The sequence below is a fragment of the Hemiscyllium ocellatum genome, chromosome 4, assembly GCF_020745735.1.
Source record: "Hemiscyllium ocellatum isolate sHemOce1 chromosome 4, sHemOce1.pat.X.cur, whole genome shotgun sequence".
Taxonomy (NCBI): domain Eukaryota; kingdom Metazoa; phylum Chordata; class Chondrichthyes; order Orectolobiformes; family Hemiscylliidae; genus Hemiscyllium; species Hemiscyllium ocellatum.
In genome coordinates, this window is record NC_083404.1 from 83493771 (window position 1) to 83514560 (window position 20790).

Genomic DNA, 20790 nt, shown 5'->3' on the forward strand with positions numbered 1-20790 from the left:
CTATCAAGCATCAGCGTGCTATATCAGGAATCGGTTTGGTAAACTTTTGTTACACTCCCACTGTAGGCAGAACATCTTCAGGTAAGAGATCAAAACTGCACACACCATTCAAAATATGGCTTCACCAAAACCCTGTACAGTTGCACTTAGACATCTCTGCTTCTCGCAGCTTGAATCCTCTTGCTATGAAGACAAGCTTACAACTTGCCACCTTTGTGGTCTGCTGTACCTGTATGCTTGCTTTCTGTGACTGATTTACAAGGCCACCCAGGTCTCGTTGCATCTTCTTCTTCCCCAGTCTTTCGCCATTCAGATAATCTTCCTTCCAGTTTTTGTTAGCAAAGTAGATAAATTGCTTATCTGTTGATCTGATTCATTTGCCCATTCACTCAGTTTGTCCAAATCATACTGAAGCATCTCTGCTTCCTCCTCACAACATGCTCAATGCCCATTTTGTCATGTCTGCCAGACGTTTTCCAGGTAAGAAACTGTCAGTGCCTAAAAGCTACTTTTTGTATCTGCAATTAATGACCTATGACCCATAGCTTTATTCCATATCATCAGATTTGTATCAAATTAAGCAGCTCTCCATTTGTCAAAAGATTTGACTACATTTCACCAATATTTTTAATCAGCTTTTAGGTATTTAGTATTGAAAGTAGGAGTATTAGTCTAAAGGCTCCTTCTTTAATTCCAGAGCTCCCCTTCCCCATCCCCTAATTAGTATACTGTTCAGAACTTGCATTTGACAAGCCTACTGGGTGTTAAATAATTTTTGTCAAACTAATTATAATATCAATAAATAATGGTTGGCAATCTAACTTTGAAAATTTTGTTTCCATGCACAAATTTCTTTTGCAATGTGTTTTCTATTGACAGATTTTTAATCAGTGAGGGCATCAAAAGGTTTTGAGGACTTATCAGATTAGCCATGACCTCTTTGAATAGGTTGAATGTCCAGTTTACTCCTGCATCTTATGGTCATGCCTACATCATTACATGGAGCTACTGCTGATATTCTCTCTCATCGTACACAGTTAAGTGTTAAAAATGCTGTTGACCTAGTTTTACAAGGGTGCAACTTTGTGGTCTAAAGGTGGGAAAGCAGATTGAGTGCAGCTGTGGTGGTGCTGAAAACATTTTACAATCCTAGAATGTGGGTGGGTATTCTACTCCTAACCCTTAAAGTTGTAACTTTTAACATTTCTATGAGCATATATACATACTGTCTGTTGCAAGCATGTTCATATCCGTATACTCACCATTTTATTTAGCTTTATATAAATGTGCAGTCCAAATAAATGATTTGATGTGCTTTTATGCATGAGAGTTTATATGGATGAATGAAGTAGTGGGCAAGTGTAGGTGGAGGAGATTGAGAGTTGGTGGCTGTGGATGGGTGCGGTATGAGTGTTCGTGGGTATGGATGGATGATGAGGGTGCAGGTGAGTATAGGGATGAATGAGAGGAGGTGAAGGGCTAGTCTGCAAAACTAAATTAGTTAATTAAACTTCGGATTAATTCTAGTATTTTGAACAGTTTTAAAATAAGATTACAAAAGCTCTGACCTGCAATAATGAATTGCAAATTAGTTTAAATTAAAATTAAATTGCATGGCAATAAATATATGATCTGGCACTCTGGCATTGTATGCCATGAAACACATGCAAAGTTTTAAATCACTTGTAAATATTTAATTTGTTGATTAGTTTCCAATTTAGTGAAAACATGTGCCTCCCTCTGAAAATTCATGTACTACCCTGAATAATCATATCTGCACAATAAGTGCAACCATTATATGGAGCTATATCAAGTAAAAACTATTTCTTCTGCTTTTGTTTCAAAAGAATTTTACTGTGATTCATTGTTCTTGCAGCAATTTGAGTAGGTCGGCCGGAATTGCTAACATGTATATTCTGAGAAATCTCCATAGTGGATACCAGCATATATGAAATATTTGCCTAGTGGACATGGTAACTCGTATCTCTGGGAGGGAGTTTGCAATTGTTATAATATTGAGTGAGTGTAGAGGAAATGCAACTCTTCCTTCAGAAAAAAAAAACCCACCTCATACAAATTAGAAATCTGAAGTAAGGAAACACAACTGTTTGGAAAAAGGTGGTGAATAATTTCTCTACCATGTTGAACACTCCTGAGAAGAAGCACTAAGGGTACCAAGGTCAGCAAGAGTGGCTAGTAGCACCAGTACTGACCAAGCTAGTTGATTCCTGACTGATATATTTACTGATGTAAGACCCAACACACAAAAATCTGCTGTGGTTTCTCGTACATACTTTCCTGTTACTGATGTACCTGACCGTTTATTCGTCAAAGTGGCCAGTTCGTCTTTGCGGAGATAAGGTCTCATTTCTAATTGAGGGCTTCCTACTACCAGTGTGCTAAAGGAGATGGATTCAGTAGCTCAAAACTGGATGTTTTGAGGCAATCTGGGCTTTCTGCACAAGCAGAATGATGTGCCAATGCACTCTTTAACATCATGGCATGTCATGTCATTTTACATTATCATCAACTGAGTATAAACCTCATGTGTTGAAGAAGGTAGTAAGAAGTGCCAGGATTAGGGCCAGGCTTGCTTTTTTAGAAAAGAAAAGCTGCTGCCAACCCAGTGAAGTTTAGCATGGAATCTCTATGCTAAGCAGCATTTACTAGACAGAGCTAAGTGATCCCACAATCAATGGATTAAATAAAAGCTCTGCAGTCCTGTCAAACATGAATGGCAACTAACAATTAAATCCCCCAGGAGGAGGACCTTGAGCCCCTCCATCTCCTCTTCTCCCACAGACCCAATCAGTCCCCCTCCATTGACACTCACCTACCTGGTAGAACTGGTCCTCACCCTTAATACTCCCACTACCTACAAACCAGGGTTAGCCATTGGTATCCTCATGGGTCCAAGCTCTGCCTGCTTCTTCATAGGGTATGTGGAACAGTTCCCCATTTCCGCAGCTATACTGGCACCATTCTCCGTCTTTTCTGCCGCTACATGGATGACTATATCACTGCTGTCTCATCTTCCCACAAGGAGCTCGAACAGTTCATCCGTTTCTCCCACACCTTCCACCCTGACCTCCAATTCAGCTGGACAATCTCTGACACCTCTCTCTTTCCTGGACCCCTCTGTCTCTATACCCAGCAACCGACTCAGCACTGGGATCTGTTACAATCACTCTGATTCTCAGAGCTGCCTTAATCCCACCCCCCCAACAAAAACACAATGCCGTACTCCTGGTTCCTTTGCCTCCACCGTATCTGTTCTCAGGCTGAGCAATTCCACTCTAGGACATCACAGATGTCATCCTACTTTAAGGACCACAATTTCCCTCCCCCTATATCAAAAGTGCCCTCAATTACATCTCCATTTTTCTCATCTTTGCCCTCAATCAAAACGCCCCCAGCCACAACAAGGATAGAATCCCTCTGGTCCTCACCTTCCACCCCACTAATCTCCAAATCCAGTGCGTCATCCTCCACCATTTCTGCCACCTGCAGTCTGACCCACCACCAAAATGATATCTCCCTCCCCACCCCTTCCAGCTTTCTGCAGAGACCATTCCCTCATGACTCCCTTATTAGGTCCACAGTCTCCACAAATCCCTTCTTCACACCTGGACCTTTCCCTGTAGCTGCAGAAGGTGCAAAACCTGCCCTGACACCTCCCTGCTCACATCCATCCAAGGCCCTGAACAATCATTCTAAGCCTGGCAGAGATTCACATGCGTTTTCTCTAACCTGATTTATTGTATCTATTGTTCCCGATGTGGTGGTCTCTATACCAGGAGGACTGAGCACAAACTTGGGAACTGGTTCAGCGAGCATTTATGGTATGCTTGAATCAACCCTGCCTTACAGTTGCCATCCATTTTAACTCCCCTGACAATATATCTATCTTGGGCCTCTTCCGCCCTCAACGCAAAGCAGCATGTAAACAGGAGGAAGAACAGCTTGTCTTCCACCTCCAGGATCTTACAATGACTTAGCCTTAACATAGAATTCACCAACTTCCAAATCTCCCCAACCCCCACATTATCCCAGGCCCAATCCTCCCTCTCCACCCTGCCCCCTTTACCTGACTTTACCTGTCCACCTTCCTTTCAACCTATCCACTCCACCCTTTCCATTGACTAATCATAGCTACCTCCTGCCTGTATCCACCTATTGCCATCCCACAAACCTTTCCCCCAGCCCCACCCCCTTCCCTCTATTTATTTCGCAGCCCCCTTCCCCTCCCCAAGTCCTGATGAAATGTTCCGACCTGAAATGTCAACTCGCCTCTCTTCTGAAGCTGCTTGACCTGCTGTGCTTTTTCAGCTCAATTTTTCATCCACTCTGACAATTAAATAACCAGCAGAGGAAGGACGTTCAATAAATCTTCCCATTCTGAGTGATGATGGAGTCCAGCATTAAATTGCAAACTAAACATGCTGAATCATTTGTAACACCCTGTGGAAGTAATTGAGTGGATGATCTTTCATGGCCTCATGAGATCCCTAACAAAATGGGGCCGGGCTTCCTCCAACGAGATTCCACTTTATTTAATTTCAACAAATGATGACACAGCCTACTTGATCATACAAAAACAATAGGCCACAACAAGATCACAACTGTGGTACTGAAGCCTTTTGCATCAGGGCTAGCCCTACCTCTAGCTAAGCTGTATAGTTATTATTGCCTAATTATGTCCTATCAACAAAATGAAGGAACATTCCAATTCAGCCAATTACTGTACCATCCGACATTAGCAAGCTAGTGGATGATGTCATTGACAGTGCCTATCAAGTGATATTTGCTTATCAGTTACTCTGTAATAATGTTTTTGGAGTTTGGACATTCTCCCCGTGTCTGCATGGGTTTTCTCCGAGTGCTCCGGTTTCCTCCCATAGTCCAAAATGTGCAGGTTAGGTGAATTGGCCATGTTAAATTGCCCATAGTGTTCAGTGAAGGGGTGAAATGTAGGGGAGTGGGAATAGGTTGGTTGCGCTTCGGCGGGTCTGTGTAGACTTGTTGGGCAGAAGGGTCTGTTTCCACACTATAAGTAATCTAATCTAACCCAAGCTGATTTCGAACTGTATCAGGATTCCTTAGTTATCGCTGAGTCACTTGGAACTGCCTTCATTCTTGAGCAGCTGTTACCCAAGAAAATAGTCTACCACTGCCCCCTTGAAGATGGCCATTAAATGTTGGCCTTGAGAAAAAAACCTTACATTCAATGATAAGACCATAAGACATAGGAGCAGAAATTAGGCCATTCAGCTCTGCCATTCAATCATGGCTGATCGGTTTTTCGACCCCATTTTCCTGCTTTCTCCCCATAACCTTTGATCCCCTTGGTAATCAAGAACTTAGCAATCTCTGTTTTAAATATACTCAATGACCTGGTTTCCCCACCCTTCTGTGGCAATGAATTCCACAGATTCACCACTCTGGCTAAAGAAGTTTCTCCTTATCTCCGTAATGATGGAAGAAAAGCCTTAAGATTAATAATTTACCAAGATTAAAATAATTTACTTGAATGTCACTGTAGTGTCAAGTCACAGTTTCTGTACTAAAATAGTTTTAAGTCAGAATCCAAATATAGAACCCTTGCAAGTTGCTTGTCAAAAGCTGTGATGTCTACAGATAATCTTGTGCTCTGTTCTTTCACAATCCATGTAAGAACATGATGTGATAGAGCTTGACAAGAGCCTAAGTGATAAATCACAATGAGATAAGACCGATTTAAATTAACATATCAATTTCTGTCCATGGCTTAGTTTACTTACTTAGTGTTGAAACAGGCCCTTTGACCCAACAAGTCCACACCGACCCTCCTAAAACCAACCCACCCTATGTTACCCCTTCACCTAACACTGCGGGCAATTTAGCTTGGCCAATTCACCTAACCTTCCCATCTTTGTGTTGTGGGAGGAAACTGAAGCACCCAGAGGAAACCCACGCAGACATTGTGAAAATGTGCAAACTCCACACAGTCAGTTAGTCGGGAATTGAACCCAGGTCTCTGGTGCTGTGAGGCAGCAGTGCTCACCACTGTGCCACCGTGCTGTCCACAAATTCATGAACAGAAGCAGATATCTTGGTTTATCTCTGCAGAATTTCAAAATTCCGTTTATAACTTTTGCATTACTGCCAATGAAAATAGAGAGGTCCTGAGGAGCATTTGTCACAAGCCAGGTTTTGAAGGGCAAATTGGTTCTCTTTTTTTATAATTTTGTTTCTGAGAGTCAAAACAAACTTTTTTTTTTAAAGCACACAGATATCACTAATTAATTATATAACTAGCTAGATCAAAATGAAGGAGCGAATTACCAAGATTTTCATGAGTGAAAGAAAGACTAATTTTTTTTTGAGATATTATTTGGGTGGCACGTTGGTACAATGGTTATCACTGCTGCCTCACAACGCAAGAGACCCAGGTTCAATTCCCACCTCAAGCAACTGTTTGTGTGGAGTTTGCACATTCTCCCTGTGCTCTCCAGGTGCTCCGGTTTTCTCCCACAGTCCAAAAATATGTAGATTAGGTGAATTGGCCATGATAAATTGCCCGTAGTGTTAGGTGAAGGAGTGAAATGTAGAGGAATGGGTCTGGGTGAGTTGCTCTTTGGAGGGTCGGTGTGGACTTGTTGGGCCTTAGGGCCTGTTTCCACACTGTAAGGAATCTAATCTATTCTAATCATAAATCAAAACACAACATCCAACGCACGTAGTGTGTGAATAAAGGTTATGCAGTTAAAAATCCTTTACGTTCTTGAGGTGTTAAATTTATAACCTGAAACAACATTTGTTTAATTGTTAACTGGTATCCTCAGAAGATGGTGAAGTTTTTATAAATATTTGAGAACTCAGTGAGAGGGTGTTTTCCCCAATTTGTTTCTACACCATGTACTGGCTTTTGAGATGATGAAAAAGGCAGACAGAGAGCGAGCTTTTCAGTAATTGTCATCACCAATCTGTGTTCATTCTTTTTGATGAGCTGTTCAAACAAAATTCAGCTATTGAAATATAGTTATGTTATTACTGAGTCTGGCACCATTGTTTTTCCAAGCAGTCTAACTGGTAGGTAAGCCTTACTTTTCCAAATATGAAATTATTATACAACTATGACTTAGGGAGGCGATGACCTAGTGATATTATCACTGACCTATTAATCCAGAGACGAGGTAATGTTCTGGATATGTAGGTTCAAATCCTGCCTTGGCAGATGGTGGAATTTGAATTCAGTAGAAATTCTGGAATTAAGAGTCTGATCATGAAGCCATTACTGATTTTTAGAAAAGTCCATCTGGACAATGATGTTTTACATGAAGGGGTCAACCCTCCTGCTTAATTTAAACCAGCAACACAAAAGATTTATCCCGTGCAGTAATCTGTGAAAAATCGAGAGGCCAAGAACAATTTGAAGTAAAAATTAACAACTTTATTTCAAAAAGTATAACAGAGAACAGTTAACTAACAACTATTTACAACTCCTTCCTCTTTTTCTCTCTTTTCTATAATAGTAATGCAATTAAAACTCCCGATTAAGATATACCAAAATTCAAATTTTCAAACCACGTCAGATGCCAAATCTTCTCTTTATATTTTCCTTTGTCATCTTTTCTTCTTAGGGATTTCTGTCTCACAGGTTACTGATCGATAAAGATACCTTTTAAGAGAGCTATTCTCTGGGAAGTCTGCAGATGCTGGTGGCTTGACAAGTCTCCTCTCAATTGTTTAATTTTCCCTGGTTTTAACCCCCAAAGCATCGGATTGTGTTATTGAATTTAGTATATTGACAATCTTAAAAGCCAAATTTGATTTCAGTTGGTTATTTTTCGGGGTATAATTTAAACTGATTGGCCTAATTCGAATTTGTTTTGTCATCTCCAGCCAACCAGCTAATCAAGTTGTTGGACCAAATGTTACGTTATATCTTGTTCCGAACACTTGGCGCTGTGTCAAGTAGTTATGCTAGCTTTTAATTCTGTTAAAGGTACAATACACCCACATCTTCCTAACAGATGTGATTGACTCTTAGCTGCCATCTGGGCAGTTAGTGATGGGTAATAAATGCTGGCCTAGCTGACCATGCCCGCATCCTGTGAATAAATAAAGAAAATTTTAAAAGATGCACATATCCTGATGTTAAGTTGTCTGGTTTCCAGATGAAATGGTAATTTTAATCTTTTTCTAAATTAACCTATTTTTCTAATCTAATCAATTCAGAGATGTTATTACACACCTCTGGAGCAAGTGACACTTGAACCAGGGCCTCCTGGTCCAGGGGTAGGGACACTGTCACTGTTCCACAAAAGGGCCACCAGAAATAGTAATTTGAGTGCAGACTGTTTGTTTTATGCCATGAGTTTCCTGTACTCCCCTCAATATAAGCTGAGTGCAACCATATTAGGTCAGTAATTCCAGGTTATATGTTTGCTTGCTGAGCTGGAAGGTTTATTCTCAGGTGTTTTGTCACCATGCTAGATAGCATCACCATGAGCCTCCATTGAAGCACTCGTGTACTGTCCCACTTTCTATTTGTGTGTCTTGGTCTGTTGTGGTGAGTGATATCACTTCCGGCTCTTTTTTCTAAGAGGTCCAAATCGATGTGTTTGTTGATGGAGTTCCAATTTGAATGCTAGGCCTCTAGGAAAAAGAACTAGAATGATATCACCCACCACAACAGACCAAGACACACAGATTAGAAAGTGGGACAGTACACCAGTGCTTCAGCATGATGCTACCTAGCATGGTGATGAAACATCTGAGAACAAACTTTCCAGTTCAGTGAGCAAAATTACAACCTGAACCACAACCTGAGCTACAGATCTTCACAAAAATTGCAGGCAAGTAATTTTTCAAGTCAGTCCATACAGTGTTTCAGGTATAACAGATAATTGATGCTAAAATTCAGAACTTCATTGTTATATTTTTGTAACATTGGTAATCTGCCTTCCTCAGTGGAAAAACTCTGGGTTCAAGTCCAATTCAGAAGTAGTTGGCCACAGAAAATGCCTGCATAAAGTGGCCAGTACAGTTGATTATTCATCTCTAAATCTTTCTCGTTTGCTGTGATAGACAGTAAGAATGAGAGTTTCCTGATTGGTCATACTTGGTGCAGCCTGATCCCCTGCGAGCTATAACAGTCTGGCAACCTATTCCATGAAAAGCCAGCCATGGCAACAGATATAAGCTGATGCTTTCTCTACCTCTTGCCATTGATAAAGATGGTGAATAATTAATAAAATCGAGATTACATTTCATTTATGTTTGAACTCATGCGTTTTTATTTACAGTAGTGATATCCCCATGTGCTCAAAATAGTTTTACTTCCTCTATTTGTCTTAATTAACCAAAAATATTTCAAATTTTATTCTGGCTCATGTTTATGCATGGTTTCGTATTTTAATTAACCTGTAAACTTTTCAATGAAGGAAAGGAATGCCAAGAATGGCATTGCTGAAGTAAACAATTTTGTTTGCCAATATATAAATATTGTCATTAGGCTGTACAATATACTGTATTTGTCTTTTGGAAAGTTGTACTAAGAAAGTACAGCTGCTTCAAGTTGAGCTGAACTCCAGTTTATAGAGTTGAAGGTAGGATGCTTGCCAGGAGAACAGTAAAATAATAATAATACGGTACTTCCTGGCAATGTGTAATTACTTTGGTTAGATAGCATCTATGGAAAGAGAATATAAATTAATGTCTCAGATGAACTTTTCAACAGAGCTCAAATGTTAGAGACTTGGTAAATTTAAAAGCAAGTACAGAGTCTGACCAAGTGGAAAAGAACAAAGTTAAGAGTGTTGAATTGTGGAAAACTAGAGAAATTAGATGACAAAAGGAATAATGGTAAAAGGCATAAGGAGGTCATGAAACATATAAGGCATTTTTAAGCTGGCTAAGCAACTTGTAACTTGATGTGAGGGGGTCATCAGGTGTCTGAGGAGCAGAGATTATGACCTGAAACTTCTGAATGCTGTGGTGTCTGATATGTTAAATGCCTTTTGAAAACCTTACATGCTTTTTTTCTTGAGCTTGCACCTTAAAAATATAAGAAATAGGATCAGGAATTAACTGTAGCTCCTTCACCTTCTAATCTCTTATGTCCTTCACAAAGACCAGGACTGATCTTTGATTTCTACTTCACATTTATGCACCTGTCCCATGTCTTGTAATACTCTTTCCCTTAAGAAACAAAAATGCATCTACATATTTGCTATACATTCATTGGATGTGAGCATTGCTGCAAGCCAGCAATTGTTGCTCATACATAATTGCCTGTGGAAAGGCAGTAATGAGCTACCACCTTTAACTGCTGCAGTCCGCCCTGTGTAGGTACACTCCGTGCTGGGGGAAGAGTTCCAGAATTCTGACCCAGTAACAGTGAAGAAACAATGTTCGGATATCCATGTGATTTGGAATAGAATCTACAATTGACACTGTTCCCTTATTAGGCACCCCCTAAAAGGCATCACCTTTATTGATTTTGAAGAGTCAGGAGATGAATTAATGACCGTAGAATTGCAAACTTCTACCCTGCTCTATAGCCATAGCTTTTATTTGGCTGGTTCCATTGAGTATTTGGTCAATTGAAATCCCCAGAATGTTAATATAGAGAAATTCTGCGTAGCACTTTTGAGGAGTAAACACTGGTCTTGCAGTATCATTATCTGAAGAGTCACAAATGGTGCTAGACAGTATACAATAATCAGCGATTAACTCTACTGTCGTTCCGTTTCCCCCCTCAGTTGACGCAAGATGCTCAGAGATATCAAACTGTTTTACCTTCATCTTTATTCCAGGCCTTGGAAGGAGAGAGAACGATCACTCTTGTGCACGAGACATGAGTTCTTGGTCTTCTCTCTCTAACAGCAGTTTCTTAATGAATTATAGAGTCATTTTGCGAGAAGGAGCATCCAGATAAGGCAGCGTACATATCAATTACAATCAGCAATAGTAAAGATTAAACCATCTTCTGTTGCCCAATGAATGATCTTAACCTTAACTTGTTTTCACATAATCAATACTTTTCACCTTGTTAAACTGACCTGACGTACTGAATGCTTCCGATATTGTAAAAATGGCTCTACATAATGATTGCTTTTTCACCTTGTTAACCCATTGCCTTTGCCTCCAGGACTCCATTGATAATTGCAAGTTTTTATCTGATCTGAGTCGAGAGTGTGGTGTTGGAAAGGCACAGCCGGTCAGGTAGCATCTGAGGAGCAGGAGAATCTCCTCCTTGGATGCTGCCTGACCAGCTGTGCTTTTCCAGCACCACACTCTCGACTCTGACCTTCAGCATCTGCAGTCCTCACTTTCTCCTTATCTGATCTGAGTCATGCTCAGCTCAACCTCTTATTTCATAAAACACAAACTTAACTCTCTCCCTACCTGCTCACATCTTACAACTCATCTTGATTTTGAAATTTCAATGCTTTTAGAATGTCTGAAGATGTACTTTAGATAACAGTGCTTATGGCTCCATGGTGACATAGAGTAATAGAGATGTACAGCATGAAAACAAACCTTTGGTCCATCTCATCCATACCGACCAGATATCCTAAACTAATCTAGTTCCATTTGCCAGCACTTGGCCCATATCCCCCTCAACCCTTCCTATTCATGTGCTCGTCCAGATGCCTTTTAAATGTTGTAATTGTCCCAGCTTTCTCCACTTTCTCTGTCAGCTCGTGCCTTACATGCACCATCCTCTACATAAAAAATTTGCTCCTTAGGTCCCTGTTAAACTTTTTCCCCCTCACCCTAAACCTCTGCCCTCTGGCTCTGGACTCTGAGGTCACCCTTCAGCCTCTGATTCTCCAGGAAAAAAACAGCGCCAGCCTATTCAGCCTCTCATTATAGTTCAAACCCTCCAAACCTGGCAACATCCTTGTAAATTTACTCTGCACCCTTTCAAGTTTCACAGCATCCTTCTGATAGGAAGGAAACCAGAGTTGCACACAATATTCCAAAAGTGGCCTGACCAATGTCCTGTAAAGCCACAATATGACCTCCCAATTCCTATACTCAAATGTTCTGACCACGAAAGGAAGGCATACCTGTTTGCTATTTTGTGGCTATAAGCAGATTGTCCTTGGAATGCTACCTCCATGACTAGCAAGCCTCCTCTCAACTAGTTTATCTGGATTGTTGTGCTCACTCCTTTACATAATTCAGCAAATAATGATTTTTCAGGGTTCTGTCGCTTGTTAATTATCTTTACTCATCCAAACTTATCACTATTTACTGTAAATTCTACTTTGCCATCACAAACTTCTCTTAGATTTCGTACTTGAATATGAAAAGAAATTGTAATGCTAAAAGTTCTATTACGTGAAAGCCTAGGGGTGGAACCAAAGACAATGTCTGAGCTCCTGTCTGGACCTGTTCTAAAGAAGCCAACTTTGGAGGAGTTAACATATTTATTCCAATGGCTCGTAGAATGATTTGTGGGCAATCAACAGCATTTCCATCACTGATTGATTAGTCCAAATTGAACTTTTGAATCTTGAAGCCATCAGTGTAAGGTAAATTTCCTAGTGTAAGGTAAATTTCCTACCTCCAATTTCTGAGGTTCCTCACTCCCAATAACGTTTAATTGACAATTACTGATTTGTCATCTATTCCAAGATTTACGCAAATCTCCACTGAGCTTTAACCTTTCACCTGGGAAGATATGAAATTCATGAGGTGTTTCATAGTCCACCTTTTGATTACTTGCTCAAAAAAAGTCCAAGTTGGTCAGGCGTTTTCATTTTTTAAAATTTGTCTGTGCAAGTCACCTCATAAACATACAATCATCAAAGGTTGCTTGTAATAATTACTTCCATATTTACAGACTAGGTTAAAATAACACCAGCTGGTCTGTTTTTCTTTTGTTATCCATAAAAATAGGTACTACAAGAATATATTCTCATAAGCACTTCTGATGGAACCTCCCAAGTAGTGACCTCAACATCCATGATTCTCTTGTCACCTTCCTAGTTTGACTAAATTATGTCTGATTCGTGTCATCTATGCACTCTTGTTCGGGAGTAATCATTCAAAGCCCTGGACTAAATGTGGAAAGGGGTGCCATTTGGATTGATTGCTATGTACCTAAGATAGGTCAGCTGCAGCAATATATTTTTGGATTTGTTCCCATTTCTTACTGAAATAGTTTGAAGGATGTTCCCTATATTTTTCTTTTTTTGGATTCCAATTTTTGAAGTAAATCCACAGCAAAACAAATCCACCAAGTATAGAGTTTATTAACAAAACATTCAAAACCTAGCACATGTGCAGGTTAGGTGAATTAACCATGCTAAATCAACCATAATGTTCAGGGATGTGTAGGTTAGGTGCATAAGTCAGGGGTAAATATAGGATAGGGGGAATAGGTCTGCGTGCATTACTCTTCAGAGGGTCAGTGTGGATTTGTTGGGCCGAAGAGCCTGCTTCCATGCTGTAGGGACTCTATGACCGAGGCAAACATTCAAAACCTAGGCAACCAAAAAGGTGGTAATCTCTGGATTACGACCTAAGCCATGAGCTAATTGGCACCGGGTCAATAAGATTAAACAGATAAATACGTGGATCAAAGATTGGCATGGGAGAAATGGGTTTGAATTCATGGTACATTGACACCAGTACTGGGGAAGTAGGGACCAGTTCCGATGGGATAGTCTTCATCTGAACCATGCTGGGACCAGAGTCCTAGTGAATTGCATAATTAGGGCTATAGACAGAACTTTAAATTGGGGTGGGGAGCGGGGATGGAGGATTCCATTATAGGGGAAATCAGATACCCGAATTAAAGGATGAGGTATGAGTACAACTTGAGGGGTTATTAATATCATCTTCACGGACACACACAGGACAGTGTTTGGAAAGGGTTGGCAATCAAACTTCAAACACACTGGACCAACGAATGACACTGAGAAGAGGGACAGTTAATACAGGACTGAGGGGGGTATATTTGAGAACACAGTAAAAAGAATAAGATAAATGAGCTTGTGGCGAGATTGAAATTGGTAGGTATGATGTGGTGGATGTAACAGAGACATGGCTGCAAGGGGATCGGGATGGGGAGCTGAATTAGCGAGTTTTGAGAAGATTTGTAGCTCAGGTTGAGGTTCTGCCTGTAGGTTTGCTCACTGAACTGGAAGGTTTGTTTTCAGATGTTTCATCACTGTAATAGTAACATCAGTGAGTCTCTGGATGAAGCAGTGGTGGCATGGCACTCTTTCTGTTTGTATTTAGTTTTCCTTGGATTGGTGACATCATTTCCTGTGGTGATGTCATTTCCAGTTCTTTTTCTCAGGGGGTGGTAAATGAGATCGAAGTCATTTTCTATTGTTAAGAGTTCCAGTTGGAATGATGGCAATAACTGCCAGACTATTCAGACCTCTTGGCACCATGGCAGCCCACAAACCCACTAAAACAGCAGCTAATGAACTTGAGAGACCCTATACAGACAACAAACAAACTTAATGTCATCTGCAAAATACCTTGCAAAATCTATAACAAACACTACATTGGACAAACAGGCAGAAAACTAGCCACCAGGATACATGAACATCAGCCAGCCACAAAAAGACATGATCCACTCTCACTAGTTTACTTACTTACAGGTGTTGAAGGACACCATTTCGACTGGGACAATACATTCATCCAAGGACAAACCAAACAGAGACATGCACAAGAATTCCTAGAAGAATGGCATTCCAACCAGAACTCTATCAACAAACACGTTGACTTGGATCCCATTTACCATCTCCTGAGAAAAAGAGTCGGAAATGACGTCACCACAGGAAATGGCATTACCAACCCAACAAAACCTAAACACATGAATAGAAAGCGGGCCATGCCCCCAGTGTTTCATCCGGAGGCTCACTGATGATGTTACCTCGTCTGAAAAAGAACCTTCCTGCTCAGTGAGCAAACCTACATTCAGGATATGCATTCTATCAATAGGCAGGTGGGCAGAGGGGCTGAGGTTGCTGCCTTAGTGAGATGGAGTACAACGTGGGAAAGTGAGAGATCTCACACTTTGGTAGGAAGAATTATTTTTGAAATGGGGAGAAAATTCAGAAGACTGAAGTGCTAAAAGACTTGAGAGTAATAGTCCAAACTTGCAGCTTGAGTCAGTGGTTAGGAAGGCAAATACAATGATGGCATTTATTTTGAAAGGACGTAAATATAAAAGCAGAGTTGCATTTCTGAGGCTCTATAAAGCTCTGGTCACACCATATTGGGATATTGTGTGTAGTCTTGGGGCCCATATCTCAGGAAGGATGCACTGGCCCTAGAGCGTATTCAAAGGAGGTTCACGAGAATGGTTCCAGGAATGAAAAGCTTTACATACGAGGGACATTTGATGACTCTGGGTTTATACTCAATGATGTTTAGAAGGATGAGGGGAGGATCTAATTGGAACATACAGAATACTGAATGATTTAGATAGAGTAAATGTGGGGAAGATGTTTCTGTCAGCCAGAACTGACAGCCAGACTACTGTGACCACTAGGACTCCTAACAGTACACAAACCAACAGCCATTCTCCGACAACATCTCACCAGAACGAAGGACCCGATACCCAGCATGAGCAAAACCAATGTAGTGTACAAAATCCCATGCAAGGACTGCACAAAACACTACATAGGACAAACAGGAAGACTGCTAACGATCCGCATCCATGAACACCAACTAGCCACGAAACAACACAACCAGCTATCCTTAGTAGCCACACACGCAGATGACAAGCAACATGAATTCGACTGGGACAACACTACTTTTATAGGACAAGCCAAACAGCGAACAGCCATGGAATTCCTAGAGGCATGGCACTCATCCACAGATTCAATCAATAAGCACATCGACCTGGACCCAATATACCGACCACTGCAACGGACAGCTGGAACTGACAACCGGAAGTGGCAGATTCAAACCACTACAAATGCCGGAGGAAAGATCACAGAAGCATTTCACAGGAGGCTCCCAAGCACTGAGGATGTCACCTAGACAGGGGACGAAGCATCTGCAACACACATTCCCAGCTCAGTGAACAGAACCACAACATAGACTGGGGCTGCTATAGCATTAAGAATTTAGATGGAGAGGAATTTAAGTGTGAGCAAGAAAATTTTCTGATTCAGTATGTGGATATACCTACTAGAGAAGGTGCAAAACTTGACCACCTCCTAGGAAATAAGGCAGGGCAAGTGACTGAGGTGTCACTGGGGAAGCACTTTGGGGCCAGTGACCATAATTCTATTAGTTTTAAAATAGTGATGAAAAAGGATAGACCACATCTAAAAGTTGAAGTTCTAAATTGGAGAAAGGCTAATTTTGACAGTATTGGGCCAGAACTTTCAAAAGCTGATTGGGGGAGATGTTCGCAGGTAAAGGGACGACTGGAAAATGGGAAGCCTTCAGAAATGAGATAACGAGAGTCCTGAGAAAGTATATACCCGTTATAGTAAAAGGAAAGGCTGGTAGGTGTCGGGAATGCTGGCTGACTAAAGAAATTGAGGATTTGGTTAAGAAAAAGAAGCATATGTCAGGTATAGACAGGATAGATCGAGTGAATCCTTAGAAGATGGTGACATCTTGAAAAATATCCATATTACAGAGGAGGATGTGCTGGATGTCTTGAAACGCATAAAGGTGGATAAAGCCCCAGGACCTGATCAGGTGTACCATAGAAATCTGTGGGAAGCTAGAGAAGTGATTGCTGGGCCTCCTACTGAAATATTGTATCATCAGTAGTCACAGGTGAGGTGCCGGAAGATTGGAGGTTGGCAAACGTGGTGCCACTATTTAAGAAAGGTGGTAAGGACAAGCCAGGGAACTATGGACCAGTGAGCCTGACGTTGGAGGGAATCCTGAGGGACAGGATGTACATGTATTTGGAAAGGCAAGGACTGATTAGGGATAGTCCACGTGGCTTTGTGCCATGTCTCACAAACTTGATTGAGTTTTTTGACTAAGTAACAAAGGATTGATAAAGGTAGAGCAGTAGATGTGATCTATATGGACTTCAATAAGGCGTTCTACAAGGTTCCCCATGGACACTGGTTAGCAAAGTTACATCTCATGGAATGCAGGGAGAGCCAGGCATTTGGATACAGAACTGGCTCAAAGGTAGAAGACAGAGGGTGGTGGTAGTGTTTTTCAGACTGGAGGCCTGTGACCAGTGCCGTGCCACAAGGATCGGTGCTGGGTCCACTTCTTTTCATCATTTATATAAATGATTTGGATAAGAGAATAAGAGATATAGTTAGTGAGTTTGCAGATGACACCAAAATTGAAGGTGTAGTGAACAGCAAAGAAGGTTACCTCTGATTACAACAGGATCTTGATGAGCTAATGGGCTGAAAAGGAGCAGATGAAGTTTAATTTAGATAAATGCGAGGTGCTGCATTTTGGGAAAGCAAATCTTAGCAGGACTTGTACACTAAATGGGAAGGTCCTAGGGAGTGTTGCTGAACAAAGAGACCTTGGAGTGCAGGTTCATAGCTCCTTGAAAGTGGAGTCGCAGGTCAATAGGATACTGAAGGTGGTGTTTGGTATACTTTCCTTTATTGGCCAGAGTATTGAGTACAGGAGTTGGGAGGTCATGTTTCGGCTGTACAGGACATTGGTTGGGCCACTGTTGGAATATTGTGTGCAATTCTGGTCTCCTTCCTATCGGAAAGATGTTGTGAAACTTAAAATGATTCAGAAAAGATTTACAAGGATGTTGCCAAGGTTGGAGAATTTGAGCTGTAGGGAGATGCTGAATAGGTTGGGGCTGTTTGCCCTGGAATGTCGGAGGCTGAGGGGTGACCTTATAAAATCTTGAGGGGCGTGGATAGGATAAATAGACAGTGTTTTCTCTGGGGTGGGGAAGTCCAGAGGGTATAGGTTAAGGGTGAGAGGGGAAAGATATAAAAGAGACCTGAGGGGCAACCTTTTTCATGCAGAGGGTGGTACGTGTATGGAATGAGTTGCCAGAGGAAGTGATGGAGGCTGGTACAATTGCAACATTTAAAAGGCATCTAGATGAGTATATGAATAGGAAGGGTTTGGAGGGATATGGGCCAGGCCCTGGCTGGTGGGACTAGATTGGGTTGGGATATCTGATCGGCATGGACAGGTTGGACCGAAGGTTCTGTTTCCATGCTGTACATCTCTATGACATGAAGGAGGAGCTGGCCAGAGTTGATCATAAGGGGACCTATCAGGGAATATGATGGAAAGCATGCCTGAAATGTCGATTCTCCTGATTTTTGGATGCTGCCTGACTTCCTGTGTCTTTCCAGCACCACACACTCTACTCTGACCTCCAACATCTGCAGTCCTCACTTTCTCCTCCTAGATCAAGACTGCCTCACTGCACAACACCAAATCCAGAATTACCTGTTCGCTAGTCTGCTATACTCCAAGTTGCTCCAAAAATCATCTTGTAGACATTCTATGAACTACTTTTCTTATGATGTGCTACCACCCTGACTTCCCTCAGTCCACCTGCATATTGAAGCCTCTAACGATTATTGTGATAGTAATGTTGTACTTTCTATCTCCTGATTTATTTTCTGCCCCACATTCCTACTACTGCTAGGAGGCCTGTACTCCCATCAGAGTTGTCTTTCCTTTGTGGTTCCTTGACTCTATTTCTCCGATCCTCTATCACTTGCTGGCGATTTCCTTTCATTTCCTTTCATTTCTCACTATCAAGTCAATCCCACCCCCTTTGCCCATCTGCCGGCTCTTTCAATAGAAGGTATAACCTTGGATATTTAGTTCCCAGCCCTGATGCCCTTGCAGTTTCTCTGGGATGCCCACAACATTGTACCTGCCATTTTCAATTTGTGCTACAAGCTTGTTTACCTTGTTTCATATACAGTGTGCATTTAAGTTCAACACCCCCAAGTCCTGCATTGACTTTCTCATAGTTGGCTGCTTATTTGCTGTGTGTCTGAAGTTAGATTACTGACCCTTTCCATACTCTATCCTATTATCCTATCCTATACTCTATCTTTGTTCTGGAAACTTTAATAACTTCTGAGCACCTCAACTAGTTTCAAGTCCTTGTAACTTTTGTTTGCATCATCAGTTTGTCTACCTTATTCCAAATACTTCATGAATTAAGATATAAAGCCTTTAATTTTGTTCCATTATAGAATATCCCTACAGTTTGATGGTTCCTTGTTACAATATGACATTTTCATATCCTATTCCATCCTCTTGTTTTGTAGTAATAATCAACACCATCACTAACCTGCAATCCTACCTTATTTTCCTTTAATTTTCTAATTTTCTGTGCAACTGCACACAACCCATACTTATGCCAGGACTCTGGTTCCAGCGTGATTCAGATGGAGCCTGTCCCATCGCAACAATTCCCTCCGTCACCAATATTGGTGCGAATGATCCGTGAATTCAGATTCATTTATCTGACACCATTTTCCTCTTTAATCTTGTTGATCCTGTGCCAATTAGCTTGAGGCCCAGGTGATAATTTGGGTGTGTTTTCGGTTCTACATTTTAACTTAGCTCTGAGCTGCACACATTCCCTCAGCAGACCCTCTTTCTACCTTTATTGTATAGACAATATACGTGGACCACAACAACTGGATCTTACCCCTCCCACTCCAAGTTCGTTTGCAGTTTTGATGAGATATCCTGAACCCAGGCAACATAGCCTTTGAAACTCCTGATCTTTGCCACAGACAACAATTTCCATTCCCTGGCTATACAATCCCTGATAACTACATTAGTCGCTCTTCCAACCCCCCCCCCCCCCCCCCCCCCCCCCCCCCCATCACCTCAATCCCTTGACTGGCTCCCTGTACCATTGTGCTGTGGTCAGTTTGCTCATCCTTCCTATTTGCCTTCAGTCTGAAAGTAACCTGGAGTCAGTTGTCAAATTATCAGCTATTATCAACCAATAAGCTTGCTGTTTTCAGTTACCTTATCAACCTTTAAACTGTACTACTGAATTTCATTGTCTTAAAATGGGAAAGAAAAGATGGATTGACCACTTGTATTTCCATGTTGTCAAAATTCCTGATTAAAATTCTGAATCAGTAAATCACTTGGTCTGTGTTTCACTCAGATGTGATCTGTCTTCCTTGACCATGTGAAATTTAACTCTGCTTTTTTTTTAAACTTGAAGTCTTTAACCTTCCAGACAACATTTGTAACATGTTTCTACAAGTCAATGTTCATCCTAGTAAATGTCATACCGTTACAAATTATGTAAGGATATGCTATAGAGTTTTAATTCTATGTCTTGGCTTCAAACTTAGATTGCACCGTTGCCCATTATAGAAATTACCTTTTGTTTCAGTTACAAAATTGCCTCTTTTTCACTGGTTTTCAATGTGCTTAACAATTGTGTAGATTCTGTAATGTTTCTGTTCTGCAGGCAGTGCTCCAATACTGCTTTTTTGCTTCTGTTCTGTGTATTTTGTTAATGATTTAGGGCAATCCTTATTTAGTCTGAGCTTCCTGATTGAAGATTTGTTATGATCGAGGTATTTCTCATGTTTCTGAAACCTATTCCCATCAACTTACATGCGTTCATTCACTTCCTGTGAAATTAGTCCTTTATGAATTTGAATGCCCAGCACATAGTTAGTGGTATTTTTGAATCAAATATTGCAACTGACATTGTGGTCATTGAAACCCAAGGATGGTTTATACTTTCATTACATTTTTAAAATAGCCGGTTACCCAAATGCTGTCTTTTGTGGTGTCTGATTTACTGATTCAGAAGCATTCATTATTTTGAGGTACCAGTTAGAATTATAAATGTTCCTA

General features: G+C 41.0%; 1 protein-coding gene across 2 annotated transcripts in view; it reads left to right on the forward strand.

Moving 5' to 3' along the window:
• The window catches only part of garem (GRB2 associated, regulator of MAPK1), a 149152-nt gene that overhangs the window by 57526 nt on the left and 70836 nt on the right, over positions 1-20790 (forward strand). The gene's annotated exons all lie outside the window — the stretch shown is intronic.